This window comes from Pleurodeles waltl, chromosome 1_2 (genome assembly GCF_031143425.1).
Source record: "Pleurodeles waltl isolate 20211129_DDA chromosome 1_2, aPleWal1.hap1.20221129, whole genome shotgun sequence".
Taxonomy (NCBI): domain Eukaryota; kingdom Metazoa; phylum Chordata; class Amphibia; order Caudata; family Salamandridae; genus Pleurodeles; species Pleurodeles waltl.
Window position 1 is genome coordinate 298620922 of NC_090437.1, and position 17458 is coordinate 298638379.

A 17458-nucleotide genomic window follows, 5' to 3' on the forward strand; every position below is an offset into this window, starting at 1 on the left:
GCGTGCCACAAAAAATGTGACACATTGCCAAGGCATCCCTTGAGTGCAGCCCTCTTGAACGGTGAAAGTAGGTCCCATGGAGCTCTCAGACATTTCCCTCAATGCAGGTGGTGTCACTCACCGAACCTGCCTGCAGAGGGGATCTCTAACCCGTCTTTAAAGAGCAGGCTGCTTGCTACCTGCATAGAATAACATAGAGTGAATTTGAAGCAGCAGCTCTATATTCCACTGAATGCTCTGCCCCCAGGAGCAGCGCAAATTAACAGGTGCCCTGGGGCAGCATATTCATCGTAAAATGGCACCCTGTCTGCACCAGGTGCGCCTGCATAAATGTCCACCATGGTGCAAAAAGGGCAGTGCACCCTATATGCACCCTATATGTAATACAGGCCCAGGTATACTTTTCAAGGACCAATTCTAAATCCGTAGAGGGCACTAAATTATATTTACTCCATTTCTCTATTATGAGGATCAATACTTATACCATAATATTGGCCAGAATGTGTTTTTGATATGTCCTATCACTTCTTCAGGGGGCATATATTCAGAAATCCTTAATGTCAGAAGTCAATTCCACTTATCAGTCATCGCTGAAATGTTCCCATATTTTCATGTTTGTAGTTGTGTTTTTAACAGCTCAGGGTTGTTTCTCATTTTGTATGCTAATTAAGTATAGTTCAGTTCTCAAGTTAATCAGAGCATATTGTACATCTCCAGTATGGTCTCGCAACAAATCAATTTGATTCTGTTCATGTACCTCTATCCTTTGGGTCTTTGTTTTCATGAAATCAACGGCCTAATGTTTCCACTGACTTTTGAGAAGGAAAGCACAGCGTACCAACCTACCCATGACTGCTTATGGATTCACCTTCAAGACACAGGCTGGTGGTGGGCAGAGTCAGCTTCTAAATTACAACATTAACCCACAAAGAAGAAGACTATCCTGTAAAAAACAGAATTGCTTTTGGCCCATTTGTACATGGGTCCTGGCTGATACATCTGGAAAAGATGTAGAAAATGCTGTAATTGGTGAACTTGATGAGATTCAAGCAAACATGCACGTGGAGCACTTCCAAATTCTTTGGTTTTAGAAATTCAACTGAATTAACAGCCCTGGAATCTAAGCAAGATTTCAGAAACCCCAGCCATCATGCTCTCTTCCTCAAACTTTTCAATGTAATATTTATTTTCTAAGTTCAGCACTTTTCTAACAAACTTAAAAAATATATATATAACTATTCGCATATAGCCACAAAGTATTTGCCTCATTCCCAAATTTACTCTACAATTTATTTTAAAATACAAATCAAATTCCCCACGCTTACAAAACAAATTACAGCTGCATATATAAAACGAAAAAGCTCTGGTCATTGATCCATTGATGCTGGAAGTTTATGAATTCAAACATACAATATTTTTAATAACAAGCCATTCAATACTTCAATAAAATTGATTATATTAATTTTATTCCTACCAGACGAGGCTCCCTGTTATATGCACTATCTTAAAGTATTTTCCAGATTGCCACTTCAGTCGATTATTTTCACCAGTGTACCTGAGAGACTCAGCCATGTTGCATGTGCTATGGTTTTCAATTTTACAATAAAGGTTCCGTCAATACATCTTGATACAGAGTTTGGCTTCTGGAACACCGGATGTCTGTTCATTGTCTCCTTCGATGGGATGCAAGCAATCATTTCTTCCTCCTCCTAATAAACAGTCAGACCCAACCTTAATGAGAAATCAAATGGAAATGTTCTTTGTTCTATTTGAAGCAGGTGGAGCCCAACAGTATGAAGAAATGTGTATTTTCTTTTTTTTTTTCTTAGAGCAGCAAGCGGTACATTCAGAAACAAACCCAGGTAGTATGTGTCTTTATTACATTATAGGGGCCTTTGACAAGTATGTAACAACAATGCAAGATGCCACCAAGAGCACTCTGGTCAATTTGACAAAATGATGTTCCTAACAGTCTATGACTTGGAATACTTTAAGTGTTCCAGTGCCACATTCTCACGCGGAAACAAATACGAGGAAGAAAGTGCTCACACAGCATAATCTTTCACAAGATTCATGTACCAAACTTGCACATACAAATAAAGTATTTCAAATATTTTTGGTACAAAAAATGGGGCCGGATAAATGAAGAGTTTGGTAGCTAACGCTGCGGTCAACACAAATCCTATTCAAAAGCACCACTGGCGTTAACAACCGTAAGGCAGATAATATGAAGTGGCTAATGTTTTATCACAAGGATGGCTTGGTGACAATCCAGTCCAAGAAAGAACTATCTGAGCTGTGGGAAGCGAAAGCCAATTTGACAACCTAAGTAAGGGTATTTGATACACACCTAAAGAGAAGACGTTGAAGGAACAGGGGTCCAAATGCCAGGCTATTGGAAATAAAAACAGCAGAAAAATATATGTCTTAGGACGCAGCATCAGGTCATCAATAAAGTGAACAAAGGACAAAACAGAAGATTAAAGCCATTTTATAAGTGTATTTGTCCCCAGACACTAGAATTGTAATATCTTTAGGTCTTTACATCGACAGATGTTATGGCTCTCTATTTGATAAGACAATGAATGTGAAATAAATATTATATTGTGGCACTTTTTTAATTGCCAATCGCTTATAAATGTGAACCGTTTTAAAAAAACATAATAGCCCAACTTGCATGTACTTACAATAGGCACTGAAGGATGAAAGGCTGCAATCGAACCGAGAATCTCAGTTGTAACCTGCAGACTACATGCAGAAACCAGCAACAGCTGATTATCCCATTGAACTATCCAACCAGCAAATGAAGGCACAATATCGATTAAAAAAATCTGACAGATGACTCGGCCCAATACGAAAGTATACAACTTGAAGTGAAAGCAGTGGAAATGAGAACTGTTCGGGCAGCCTGTATCATAATTCCTGAATTTCCCAACTCGACAGTGGTAACAAGTGTTCGCAGTGAGAGAGTTCATGGCCAGTACCCGGTATTTTGTTTCGGCACATAGTATATTCGTGTGCATCGGTGTCCTCCGTTTGTGATGTCTTTCTTGAAAAAAACTGTGTGAAGAACAATTGATCCAAGCCCATCACCTGGCATATGATGTCGAAATATCTTTCTCTGAGCTTTTGTTGCTAAACAACCAAGAGCCAGAAGCTAGAGCCAAGTTCACGTTACTCATTTACTCCTCGAGGCTGTGAGGAATTGGCTGTAATCAATCCATCAAAACTGAGATAGTGGCAGCGGAGGCTGCCGGCTTTCAACGAAAGAGCAAAGGCTGGTGCTCTGAATGTACCTTGGTTCTGCAAATAAATTCCAGGCAACCAAAACAAAAAATAATGCAATAAACCACAATTTATGAACACCCCTCCTTTTCTAAGGCGCAATGCCAAGGCATGCAATGCTCGAACATGGCTCAAAATGTAAATCTTTCGGATAGATGTTGGTTTGCTTAAGGTGTGATCTTGGTAAGGTTGGAGTCAAAGTTCAAGCTGGAGGTGAATCATGGACACTGATCGTGTAGATGCAGCAAACACGGTATGGGCCCTTCCACTAAGAGAAGCAACAGAGGGAAAGAAGGAGTATCGCCAATCTCTGTACCCCATCGCTAATATTCACTTTCAGACCGAATAAGCATTTAACAGGTTTTTCATAGTAAAAAACGCATTAGTCTATATAAAAAGTTAGGTAGCCTACGACTGTGAAACAGGAAGCCCCAGAGCACTTTCCCTTCTAAATTTTGACTTGTTTCTACTTGACCAGAGAATCAAATCGCAAGTAGAAATGGAGAAAGACATTGCTGTTGAGCCCTGATTCAGGTCAACTGAAACTGCTGGACACAGTACTTTCCCAAATGTGTTTGCATTTTTATGTAACCTGTCTCAGACTGCGCTCTTCAGGATTAGGGAAGGTGAAACTGTATAATCTTTATCACAAGTAATTCTAGTGATAATTTTGCATTTATGGCAACTGTGCGGGTAGTGGTCTGAATGAGAACTGTATACTAGGTATGTATTTGCATATAAAAAGGCACCAGCTCAGTGTATTGTCCATACAGTTTCTAAAGACATGCAAGGGATGTTGCAAGTGCTGTGCACGCAGTAGTAGCTCACCGTTTTACAGTTTTCAAAGACATTTTCTGCTCAGGCTCCTGTAAGAGAAAATTATGCGACTGATAGAGGGAAACAAAGATTAGGTGTGATATGCAAAGCCAAATAATTGGGTTTTAGCAAGGGGAATATATATATATATATATATATATATATATATATATATATATATATATATATATATATATGCAGTTATAGTTAGCACCTAGTTTCCATTGAAAAAGCTTTTTTTTTGTTTTACTTGCCTATATCTTTGGCACAGTTTGATGAATCTTCAGGAAAGTTTAAAAACAAAAATGCTCTCTACAATCTTGTTGTGCATGGAAAGTTTCTGGTGACCCCTCAAGCATGCGCTGAGAAAAGGGGGGAGGTGTCAAAAAAGTGAATTTCCCATTTTAATTCCCACAGAGATTTTGGACATGACTACAACCTCAACAGCTGGACTAAATTAGACCACATTTTGCAGGAAAGCAGCTTGTGGTCCAGAAAGAGTGCCTTTTAGTTATTTAGTGTAAATCCATTCTGTAGATATTAAATGAAATCCAAATTTTTATGTCTAGTATCGCGACAAATTTGCGAATACTGCCGATCTTGTGCAGAGATCTGATTGGCTACCAATATTTCAACCACGAAGTGTTGTCAGCCATTTTGAGACTGGGCTTCAGCTGAGTCTCAAAAAACCTGAAACAAAAACAGAAAAGGGGGCGCAGGTTACCATTACCTGAACCCCCTTAGACTGCCGGCCCCGGCCACAAAACCCATCTGAATATTCACCAACTTTGCTGTGATATAAAAAATAAAATAACCAGCATGGTCTCCCATGTTTGCTTTTAATTGTGCCCCTGGTTGGGACAGGCCCCAGGGGCATTGCAGGCAAAATAGGTGGGGGTGCACAGGGCCCCCCTCAGAGGGATGAGAGAAGTACAAGGGACCACCTCACCAGGGCTATATATACTAAATATATGTGGGGGAACGCCCCCCCCCAGGGTCATTTATTATGAATATAAGGAGTGGTCCTGGGGACCACCACCTCCCTGGGGCTATAATTTAGAAATATGTGGGAGGGCAACGTGCCCCCCCCCCCGAGGACCGCCACCTCCCCAGGGCTAGTGAATTAATTAGACAGGGGGTCCGTCACGTGGGGACTATCACCTCCCTGGGGCAAAAGGAAAAAGGCAGAGGGGGCCGTGTGGCCCCCTTCATGGAATCATGCATGGCCCTGTGGACTGCCACCCCAGAGGGACAGCTCCTGCTAGATCCCATGATGCCCACCCTCGGGAGGTAGCTGTTTGCTTTTGCTTGGCGGGAGCTGACAGCTCCTGCCAAGAAAAAACAAACATGGGAGCTGTCCAACAGCTTCCATTTGCTGAAAGTGGAGTTTTCACCTCTTTCTCTGCACACAAACATACGTGTATGGAAAGAGATGAATACATTGCTTCCGCAAGCAGGGAGCTGCTATTTAAAGCAGCTTCATTTTTGCAGGAGCAATGCCGGCTCCCACAGGAGACAGGAGCTGGCTGGGACAGCAGGGGCTTTCAGGCTCTCCTGCACTCCCGATAGCAAGTGTGTTTTCTCTGCAGCTACACCTTGTAAAGTCACCTGAAGAAGACGCACAAGGAAGAATCACACTGACAAAGTTACAGAAACACAAAGTCACTGAAGACATTCCCCCTGCGCCCTTTACGCAGTGGTAGCACTTACTAATTAGCCAATAGAAAGTATTACAGTTGGGTAGACATTTTGCACGAAACTGTGGCCTCTTCTTGGATAAATGCAAATGGCAGGATTCATTCTGGCATGATGCTCATTTCACAGTAATTAAACCTAATTTCACAGTAATTAAACCTCAACAGGAAGCACTTACAGATATACACAAAGCAAATGCTCAAGTTGCAGCTCCACTTGTGTAAACTAGTAATCATGCATACTCAGACCAAAACAAGTGTTTTTTCTCTGCATTTTCACTTTCAAAAGTCATCTATAAACGCTGATGGAGATGTTTGGATCCTTGCTTTTTTTTAGCGCAATATCTCATGTAGTGACTGTGACGAGGGGGTTCTTCCTTGTGAACTGCTGATGAGAGCTAACCCCTGTCCCTCGCGTGATACGGGTGTGGGCGGTTATAGGAGGTTGGAAGCAGGACCAGGCCCTGCGGCCAACACTCACCGCACATGGGCTGTGTAGGATGCAGGTTGGGTGGTTTTAGGGGGTTGGGAGGTCTTAGGGGGTTGGCCGCAGGGCCTGGTCAGTCATGTGCAGCGGTGGTTGGATTAATGTAAAGTAAAAATAAAAAAATCATAGAAATTCACTGAAAAAAACAAAGGTTACAGGGACGCTATTGTTAGGAAATATAATTTTTTACAAAAACATAGAAATTAACTTTAAAAAAAACAAAGGTTGCAGGGACGTTATAGTTAGGCTCACGTTTTAAACGTACAAAACCATAGAAATTCGGCAGTTATCATTGAGTTATTTCAAGCAACTATAACTTGTGCCTAAGGTAACTATAACTTGTGCCCTCTCCATGCACTGGTAATTACCCCAGATATTACAGCACCCATGACATCTTTGCTAACATCATTGATAATATCACTGTAACCCTTTTTGTAAAAATATCCATAAAAAAAAACTGTGCATGATGGCGGTGCGAGTTATAGCTACCTTACGCCAGGAGCTATGGTTACTTGAAATAACTAACAATAACTATTGAATTTCTATGGTTTTATACATTTAAAATGTGAGCCTAACTATAAAGTCCCTGTAACCTTTGTTTTTTTAAGTGAATATATATATATATATATATATATATATATATATATATTACAGTTCTACTCAACATTGACCATTTCTGGTATCTCCACCACCACTGCACTTCAGCAGGGCAGAACTGTAAATAGGCTGAATCGCCTAACTCCAAGTCATTACAAACCTTGCCTCTAGTCTTGAACTTCTAACTTACAAATTCCTGATTTCAGGTGTGTTAGTTGAATTAATTTAATGGAAGTAAAACAAGATTACCGCACCCAGAATGTAGTATGGCATCACAATGACGTCTAGGGCTGGCAACAGTCTTTAGTGACCGGAAGAGTGTGGTCAATATAACTGTACATGAAACTGTGATATTATTATGATATAGATATATAGATATATATATATATATAGAGAGAGAGAGAGAGAGAGAGAGAGAGATGCAAAAAATCACCTAGTGCCTGACTAATAAAAGACCTATTCAAGCCTCTCTAAAATGGAGAATTATAATTCAACTACTTCACATTAGCCAATAATTCACGAGCACCTAGAAGACGTCGTCACTCTTCTATAGACGTGCACTTGATACTGAGATATCTTTTTAAAGAGAAACTTTGACAAATAATAATGCCGTGAAAAAAATTGTAAAAAACAAATTAAGAGCTCTATGACAAGGGGTCACTTTGCTCTCTTTGTTCTCTGCACTAACGGGACCAGCTACCGGGAAGAACATTACGGGAACACAGGTCAGCACCAAATGTGCGTTTTGGTTACTAACGCACATGGTTCAGATGATGTAACAAAGGCAGAGGGATACCCAGACACGCACTGTCCCATGGCGGACGCTCAGCTCTCATTGCGGATTCGAGGGTCTGTGAATCGTGCTGTTGGTGGAAGGAACCGCGTACGTCTTTGTATCGACTGCGCTGCGCACTGAGACTATGCCTGGGAATGCACTGCTGCCTCTGTTAGGGGTGCAGTGTGAATCTCGCTGACTTACCCTGCCTGGGTCTGATGGTCCCTGGCTCTCGGTGGTGTTATCCACCCGGTTGCTTCGGCCTCAGAGCCCTTGTCCTGCAGCCGGTGCTTCAGGGGCTGTCACTCCCCACGCTGCCCTTGTTACTCCTCGTGGCTCAGCCGCTAGTGCCGCCTCTAGTACAGCCCGAGGCAGAGGAGGAGCAATTGGGCGGGACCAGTAGCGCCTCCAGCCGCAGGTCCCTGTCCGGGCAGCAGCTTATGTAAAGAGATCCGCGCGGTCGTGCCGAGGGAGGGGTCTGGAGCGTCCATGCAGTTTCAAGTTCCAGGGCCTCGAGCAAGTGTCTTTCAAGAAATTACCCAGGCACCTCGACCTGCATGCATTTTTACTGCAGCACACGCCTTTCACTGTCAAGGCGGCGCATATCGGTATGGCTAAATAATTCAACATGCCACCACTGCTTTTGCAGGATACAACTAAAAAGTACACCATTTCTTCAGAAAATGAATTCAATATACCACTCCGACATCGCCGCCAGAATTAGGTACGTTCTGCTTAACTTAAGAAAAAATACCACGTTTACTGTAGCCTTGAAAGCAAGCGTGGCGCATTTTTTTTTTTTTTTTATTCATTCTGCCTTCTTTGCCTTGGCTTGGAGGTGGGCGAGCAAAGAGTTATCAGTGCGAACCTCGTTTGCAATGTAAATCGTACAATAAACAACGCATAGAATATGATAAAAATATCTTCAAAATTCTAAAAAGTATTTCTTAAACACGGAAGCTTTAACATTAGTACATTACATTATTTCACTTAGAAGTACTTGCTCATGTACGGATTGTAAGAGCTATATAAATATTACAATACAACACGTATTGGAAGTGATAATTTTGAAACATGAAATTAGAAACTTTGCTGCCCTCCTCCTTGGCGAGTGTGCCATTAATGTACTAAAATTATAGTGATGTGTAATGGGGATGAATTGTGCAAAATGTTAACCACAGTGAAAACCCTAATTATTCACTGGCCAGACCACAACATTTATCGCAAAATGTATTCTACATTGTTTTATCATGGGTAGTGATCTCTGTTCCTCACAGTACTTGGGATTACAAGAAATAATGAAAACACAGACATAAAAACAGAACAAACAATTACAATGAATAAATCAATCTTACACAGTAAATGATGATTTTAGCCTCCCTGGTTTAATATTTCATGGCTGCAGTCCTTATTTATCTAAAAGTTGCCTTTCTTCAAGAGTGGCATTTAATTCAACTTCTGCGTCGTCAGGTTTAATTACACAATTCATTGCATACCTTCAAATACCAATTTCAGTAATTCAATTCAGAAGCTAGCAAGGCTGAAGGTCAGCCTGTAACTCTGTACTAGCCAATGGGGCTACTAACCTTTCCACAGTAATAACATACGTGTGGATGATTTTCTGTCAGGAAATATGAAAGTATGTCCGAATTATAATATACTGCTCTCTGCCTTAGGGCTCAGCAGTGCTTTAATTTTATGTGAAGACCGGAGGCTCCTATTACGCTTACTTTTCCTGCTTTAATTTCAATAGCAGCTGCAGTCAAGAACAATAACCAATCCCAGATGGTTAGCAAAACAAGCTACCAATGGAAAACAAAGAGTTACTAATGGCCAATCAGAACGCAATGTACATAAAGATGTACCAAACTTGACTGCAAGCAGCCCTCTTTTCTTGCTGCTCGCAGTCAAGATAAGTATATCTTTTTGCGTTCAATTCATTTTAAAGTATTTTACTGTTTAATGTGTCTATATATGTTCGTTTTATAAATAACTTTACTGCGCTTTCACACGCGCGCTCTATAGTATTCTTTTCTTCTAAGCGTCGGCCTTCCCACCCTTTTCTTTCATACTCGGTCGACACGACCGTTTACCTCCCGCTTACCGCGCTTCTTCCTCAAGTGCTTCGCTTCGTTCTTGATGCTCTGTCGGTCTGGCGCTTTGACCTCAGACGTCTCGCTTTGTTAAAAAACGCTCCTCTGCTCGCCGATTTTTAGCCGTCAGCTCGCTCCTATTTCCTGACTCTTCGTCAGGACTCTCGTTAGCGGCTATTTTTAGCATTATTGCTTCCTTTGGAAACTTCCTGGAGGTGCGGCTTTCACTGTTCAAGGCTTCTGGTTGGCAGGGGGGTTTCCTAACTACACACCCCTTATCCTGGGCCCTCCCTCTTCAAGTTTAACCCTATTTTTACCAGTGTGAATTTAGTTTTATCCTTTAAATGGATTTTTCCTAGTTTTTTGAGGAAAATAATGATTCGAATGAGGTTTTCTCAGATAACTTGAATAACTTTATACAATCCTCGGTGGCAAAGGCAGTTTCTACCTCAATGTCTAAATTTTCAAAACAAATTGAAAATACTGTATCATCCTGTCACTCACAATCTCACATGGCCCTGTCTGCGGGGGAAAGCAGAAAGCGCAAAGCCACGGAGCCTTGTAATGTTAATCAGTCTAATGTCTCATCTGCGCTGTTGAGTAGAGAGTCTACCTCACACAGGACGGAGGACGACGTTCCTCACAGGCCTCCTAACACAGAGGGGAAAAACTCTATGGGTGCTAAGAGTAAGACAAAAACAAAACATTTACTCTCTACCCACAAGGTTGTGATTGATAACATAAAATATACTGATGATGACATGGATGATATAGATTATGAAAAAGACTTGGATATTATCAACAATTCAGATTTTTGGATTGGACCACCTACCAAAAAAGTTAAATCTGCGTCAGGAGACCAATTTTCCTCTTCCCCTCTCCTAGATGCTGAAGGAAATCCCATGTTTGATCCCAAATTAATTCATCATACTAAATCCACTGAGTAGCTGCCTTCAGACCATGTCACAGACTACATTACAGCCAAACTACACTCCCACTTGACAAACAAGTGAGCGCCAAACTTAGCTCCGAATGTCCTAGACCTTCTCTCCCTCTCCACATTAATTCCACCCCCCTCCATCGATTCTTCCATGATAACCTTTTTCTCCAAGTTTGGGAAAGATCCGGGTAAAGGAGTGGACAGAGCTTGGTCAGTCTGTCAGGACAAAGTTTTAGATACAGTGGGTCCTTTAGCCCATATTTTTGACATGGTGGAATCTGCCAGATTAAATAATGATTCAGTCGGTCCTGAAGAACTGTCCCTCTGGATTCAACAAGCCTTCTTCTGTCTTCTTGGAAATGCAAACTCCGCTATGACTCACGAACGACGGAAAAGGCTTCATCTTAAATTGGACCCTAAACTGGCTAACCTTGTTGCTATGGACCCAAGCCCCAAAGCTGATGGCCTGTTTGGCCATTCCTTTATTAACCTGTTCTGTGCCCAGGACGTAATGGTTACGCATTTCTCTTTCAATCCCATGGGGGAGGCCCGGAGGGGCTTCAAAGGGAAGGAAATGTATTACCTTCCTTTTGAAGTCTCTCCCAGGGTTTCAAAAGCCGGATTGCTTGCAATCCAGCTTTTGAAACCCTAGACACCAGGGATTTTTTTTTTTTTACTGAAACTGACAAAAGGGAGCGACCCCTTGGGCAAGGGTCACTCCCAGGGGGGGCATTTTTTGGGGAAGGCCTTTTCTGCCCCCCCTGGGGGCAGAAACCTCTAGGCACCAGGGATTTTTTTTTTTTTATGTTTTCTTTTTTGTTTTTAGGTGGGGAGCGACCCCTTAGGCAAGGGTCGCTCCCTGGGGCGGGGGAGGGGAATTATTTTAGGCCATTTCTGCCCCCCTGGGGGGTAGATCAGCCTATTTTGATTAGACTGATCTGCCCCCAAGGGGGGCAGAAACCACTAGGCACCAGGGATTTTTTTTTTGTTTTGTTTTACAGATGGGGAGCGACCCCTTGGACAAGGGTCGCTCCCCTGGAGGGGCAAATTGTATTTAGGCCATTTCTGCCCCCCTTGGGGGCAGATTGGCCGATTGTAGGTCAATCTGCCCCCAAGGGGGGCAGAAACCACTAGGCACCAGGGATCTTTTTTTTTGCGCCGTCACGCAAAGGGAGCGACCTTGTAGGCAAGGGTCGCTCCCGGGGGGGTGGGGGGGTTGGGGGACAAATTTATTTTAGGCCATTTCTGCCCCCTGGGGCCGGCTGAGCTAGAGGCCAAAATCCACAGGTAGGCACTGTTTTCTATGAAAAAATGTGATGTGTTCACGTTGTGTTTTGGGCCATTTCCTGTCACGGGCGCTAGACCTACCCACACAAGTGAGGTATCATTTTTATCGGGAGACTTGGGGGAACGCTAGGTGGAAGGAAATTTGTGGCTCCTCTCAGATTCCAGAACTTTCTGTCACCGAAATGTGAGGAAAACGTGTTTTTTTAGCCACATTTCGAGGTTTGCAAAGGATTCTGGGTAACAGAACCTGGTCAGAGCCCCACAATTCACCCCATCTTGGATTCCCCTGGGTTTCTAGTTTTCAAAAATGCTCTGGTTTGCTAGGTTTCCCCCGGTGCCAGCTGAGCTAGAGGCCAAAATCCACAGGTAGGCACTGTTTTCTATGAAAAAATGTGATGTGTCCACGTTGTGTTTTGGGGCATATCCTCTCGCGGGCGCTAGACCTACCCACACAAGTGAGGTACCATTTTTATCGGGAGACTTGGGGGAACGCTGGGTGGAAAATCTACAGGTAGGGAGACTTGGGGGAACATAGAATAGCAAAACAAGTGTTATTGCCCCTTGTCTTTCTCTACATTTTTCCCTTCCAAATGTAAGACAGTGTGTAAAAAAGACGTCTATTTGAGAAATGCCCTGCAATTCACATGCTAGTATGGGCACCCCGGAATTCAGAGATGTGCAAATAACCACTGCTTCTCAACACCTTATCTTGTGCCCATTTTGGAAATACAAAGGTTTTCTTGATAGCTATTTTTTACTCTTTATATTTCAGCAAATGAATTGCTGTATACCCGGTTTAGAACTAAAACCCACTGCAGGGTGCAGGTAATTTATTGGCTCTGGGTACCTAGAGTTCTTGATGAACCTACAAGCCCTATATATCCCCGCAACCAGAAGAGTCCAGCAGACGTAACAGTATATTGCTTTCGAAAATCTGACATTGCAGGAAAAAGTTACAGAGTAAAACGTAGAGAAAAATTGATGTTTTTTTCACCTCAATTTCAATATTTTTCTTTTTCAGTTGTTATTTTCTGTAGGAAACCCTTGTAGGATCTACACAAATGACCCCTTGCTGAATTCAGAATTTTGTCTACTTTTCAGAAATGTTGCGGTTTCATGCCCATTTCTGTCACTGACTGGAAGGAGGCTGAAAGCACCTAAAATCGTAAAAATGGGGTATGTCCCAGTAAAATGCCAAAATTGTCTTGAAAAATTGGGTTTTCTGAATCAAGTCTGCCTGTTCCTGAAAGCTGGTGATTTTAGCACCGCAAACCGTTTGTTGATGCCCTTTTCAGGGAAAAGACCACAAGCCTTCTTGTGCAGCCCCTTTTTCCCATTTTGTAGAAAAAAATGAAATTTTCACTGTATTTTGGCTAATTTCTTGGCCTCCTTCTGTGGAACCCACAAAGTCTGGGTACCTGTAGAATCCCTAGGATGTTGTTAAAAAAGGACGCAAATTTGGCTTGGCTAGCGTATGTGGACAAAAAGTTATGAGGGCCTAAGCGCAAACTGCCCCAAATAGCCAAAAAAAGGCTCGGCACAGGAGGGGGAAAAGGCCTGGCAGTGAAGGGGTTAATGAATTAAGCAAATATGTTACAACCTTTGGTTCTCTTGATAAACTGCAACGATTGTGCAAAAAAGTTTTTAATGCACAGGTTTTTGGCAGGACTGGTAGAGGAAGGAGTCGCTTTACCGGGCGTTACGCCAGATATCAAGGCTACAGAGGCTCATTTAATTCGCAACAGCAAGATTCCATCCACAATTCTAACCTCCAAGACCCAGAGGCATCCAGGGCAGAAATCAACGTAATTCCAAATCCTATCCTCCTACAGGTAAGCCCACTTTCTGGCCATCTTTCCAGAAGGGGTCATCTAAAATTCTTTCTCCACAGGTGGAAAGCTATTAGTTCAGATCCCTGGGTTCTCAACACTGTCAAAGGTTACTCAATAGAGTTCTACGACATGCCCCTTTTCAAATGTTTAGTCCTCCTCCTCTAAAATTCTCCACAGACATGGCAGCCCTAATTTCTTCAGAATTCCAGTCTCTTCTTCTCAAACGAGCCATTCAACCTGTTCAGCCTCATCATTCAGGATTCCTAAGTTCCATTTTTTTAGTAGTCAGGAAAAACAAGAAGCTCAGACCGGTTATAAATCACAAACATTTCAATCAATTCGTTGTATATCGCCATTTCAAAATGGAAACAATTTTGCATCGCAGAGATTCTCTTCTTTTGAATGATTGGATGGTTCGTCTAGACCTTTAAGATGCTTATTTAACCGTACCCATTCATCATACTCACACAAAGTTTCTTCAGTTTCAATTGCATCACCATACCTATCAATTCACTTTTCTGCCTTTCGGGCTTTCATCAGCTCATTGGTGCTTCACCAAGTTAATGAAACCGGTGGTAGCTCACCTCAGAGCTCAGGGGTTTAGATTAACCATCTATCTAGACGACATCCTTCTTATGCATCAAAGCATGATCACTCTTCACTCTCAGCTCTCCACTTCGCTCCTGCCGAAACTGGGCTTCATAATCAACGACGACATATCTGTCCTAACTCCATCCCAAACCACAGAATTTCTAAGATTTCTAGTGAATTCCTCTCAAGGCACTCTTCAACTCCCAGATGCAAAAATAAAATCCATCAAATCAGAGATAATCCACTCTTTACAGCAGACTTCTCTCTCCCTAAGGTCTCTTGCAAGGATTGTAGGGCTTCTTTCCTCCTCGATTCAGGCAATCTTCCCAGGTCCCCTTCACTATCGAACTCTCCAAAGATTAAAAATTTCACATTTGTGCAAAGGTCTTGCTTAGACAGATTCCATCCTCCTCGATCAAGAATACCGTACAGAGCTTCAATGGTGGCTAGACCATCTGGAAGCCTGGAAAAGCAGGACTATCTTTGCATCAGCCCCAGATCTTGTATTAGAATCCGATGCAAGCCTATCAGGTTGGGGCGCAAGGTGTGGTCAAATATCGACTGGAGGCACATGGTCTTCTCAGGAGTCTTCATTGCACATCAATTGTTTAGAGATGCTTGCAGGCTCCTTTACGATCAGAAGCTTTACCAAACACAAAGTACAATGCTCGGTTCTTCTCCATATGGACAACCTCCCGGCTGTCAAATACATAAATCATCTCGATGGTACCAGATCCAAACCTCTTGCCGAATTAGCCAAAAGCTTCTGGGAATCCTGCCTTCACCGCAAAATCTCAGCTCAAGCAGATTATCTACCAGGTTCTCTCAGCTCAGTTGCACATAGGTACTCGCGCCATCTCTCAGATTACAGCGATTGGAAGCTTCATTCTTCCGTCTTCAATTTGATCTATCGCAAATGGGGTCCCTTCCAGATAGATCTCTTTGCATCTCGCCTCAACACACAACTTCCTCAGTTCTTCAGTTGGAGGCCGGATCCCCAAGCTCTAGCTACAGATGCTTTCCTCCAAGACTGGTCACACTCAACAAATTATGCCTTCCCTCCTTTCATTATGATCAACAGAGTGCTTGCCCAAATATGTCATCAGAGGGCCACCGTAGTTCTAATAGTTCCATTTTGGCAGTCTCAAGTCTGGTTCCCTCCCCTTCTCGATTTATCAATAGACTTCCCAGTCCTTCTACCCTCCTTCCCATCTCTTCTTCTCAACCCCCACTGTTTTCCACACGCTCTGATCCTCAACAAATCCCTTCTTCTCTCAGCCTGGAAAGTGTCAGGTCTTCTTCCTCCTATCCAGGAATTTCATTCAAAGCTTCAACCTATATCAATAGCTCCTGGGCCCCAGGTACATCTAAAGCTTACAAGTCAGCATGGTCAATCTGGTCCAGCTGGTGTCTGGGAAAATCTTGTAATACTTTTTCAGCAGATTTAAGCTTAATAGCTAACTTTCTTGCTTCTCAAGCTAGCTCTGGTAAATCCTACAGGACTATCAACCTTTATCATTCAGCTATTTCTCTTCATCATCCCTTCATTAATGGTAAACCTGTTGGCGAACATGCTATCATTTGCCAGATATTAAAGGGAGTAAAATTTCCCAATCCTCCTCTACCTAAATATACTGTTTTGTGGGACGTTAACCTTGTTTTACAAATGTTTTTATCCTGGCAAGATATTGACTTGTCTCTCAAAATGCTTTCTGCTAAATTGACAATGTTTTTGTGTCTAGTCTCTATCAATTGTCTTTCAGATGTCAGGGCTCTGGATGTATATGCTCGCCATTTTACCCCTACAGGTGTTCTTTTCAACATTTCTAGACATACTAAAACCAATATCTCTTCTGTGTTTTATCCTTTCTTCCCCAACTATCCAAAACTATGGTTGGGTAACTGTTTAAAAGTTTATGAACAAAAGACTATTGATCTCAGAACGTCTTCGGCTACCCAACTGTTAATTTCCTTTAGGAAACCCTATAAACCAGTTTCTTCTCTCACCTTGGCTCGTTGGGTCAAATGGATTATGTCACTTGCAGGAATCAATACCTCTAAATTTGGAGCCCATTCTGCCCGGGGTGTTATGGCATCCAAAGCCTTCTGGGCTGATTCCCGTTTGGAAGACATTCTGAGGTCAGCAGATTGGTCAAATGATGTTACATTTTGTACTTTCTATTGTAAACCTATTAATACTGCATCATCAGTGGTAATTGATATGCTTTAAACAAGCATAATCGGAGCCTCCGGTCTTGACATAAATGTAGATTTTCCAAATGATTTATGATTGGAAAGTCTTAATTTTAATAAAGACACAGAGGTGAGTATTATCCCACCTCACTTATTATAACTTTGTTTCTTATTCCCCCCCCTTTAGCCTCTACAAACGCTTCAGCGACTACCTCTGGATAAATCCCTGCGTTCATTACCCATCATGAATCAGACGTTCTCTCCTTCAGTGTTACCTATGGATTGTTACCATCCTCCTTCCCACAAGACTGTCTCTGCATTGTCTCTGGATTGGTTTCAAGATCTGTTTGCTCTAATTTTAGCTGCCTGTATAATTGATTGTATTTTTCCAATGTTTAAATCTTTCTAATGACTTTCTCGAAGAAGAAAAGAGAGCTGCTTGCAGTCAAATTTTGTATATCTTTATATACATTGCGTTCTGATGGGCCATTAGTAACACTTTGTTTCCCATCGGTAGCTTGGTTTGCTAACCATCTGGGATTGGTTATTGTTCTTGACTGCAGCTGCTATTGAAATGAAAGCAGGAAAAGTAAGCATAATAGGAGCCTTGATGTCTTTAATAAAATTAAGACTTTCCATCATAAATTATTTGGAAGATCTACATTTGTGCCAGTGGTTTCTGGTGCTCAGCACCTATTTTACAGGTCGGTACTAGAACGTTCTTTCACATGAACAATGATGGTGTAGATAATTTTTCAAAAATAAATGCACACGGCTGGACAGCTGTATTTTTCCCCGAATCATCTTCTATGCTGCTCTAACTTTCAGCCATTCGTCAGTATGCCTGCACCTTACCTGAGCCTACCTA

The 17458-nt window shown here is 42.2% G+C and overlaps 1 protein-coding gene across 4 annotated transcripts in view; it reads right to left on the reverse strand.

Moving 5' to 3' along the window:
• Positions 1–17458, reverse strand: part of LOC138299827 (broad substrate specificity ATP-binding cassette transporter ABCG2-like) — a 676683-nt gene that overhangs the window by 369558 nt on the left and 289667 nt on the right. The window contains exon 1 of one of the 4 annotated variants that reach the window (XM_069238461.1): positions 9759–9876. The exons of 2 other annotated variants lie outside the window; for them this stretch is intronic. The gene's annotated coding sequence lies outside the window, so the exon portion shown is untranslated. Of the gene's footprint in view, positions 1–7858; positions 7995–9758; positions 9877–17458 lie in introns of those variants that run through there. One more of the 4 variants, XM_069238441.1, reaches the window with a different exon arrangement.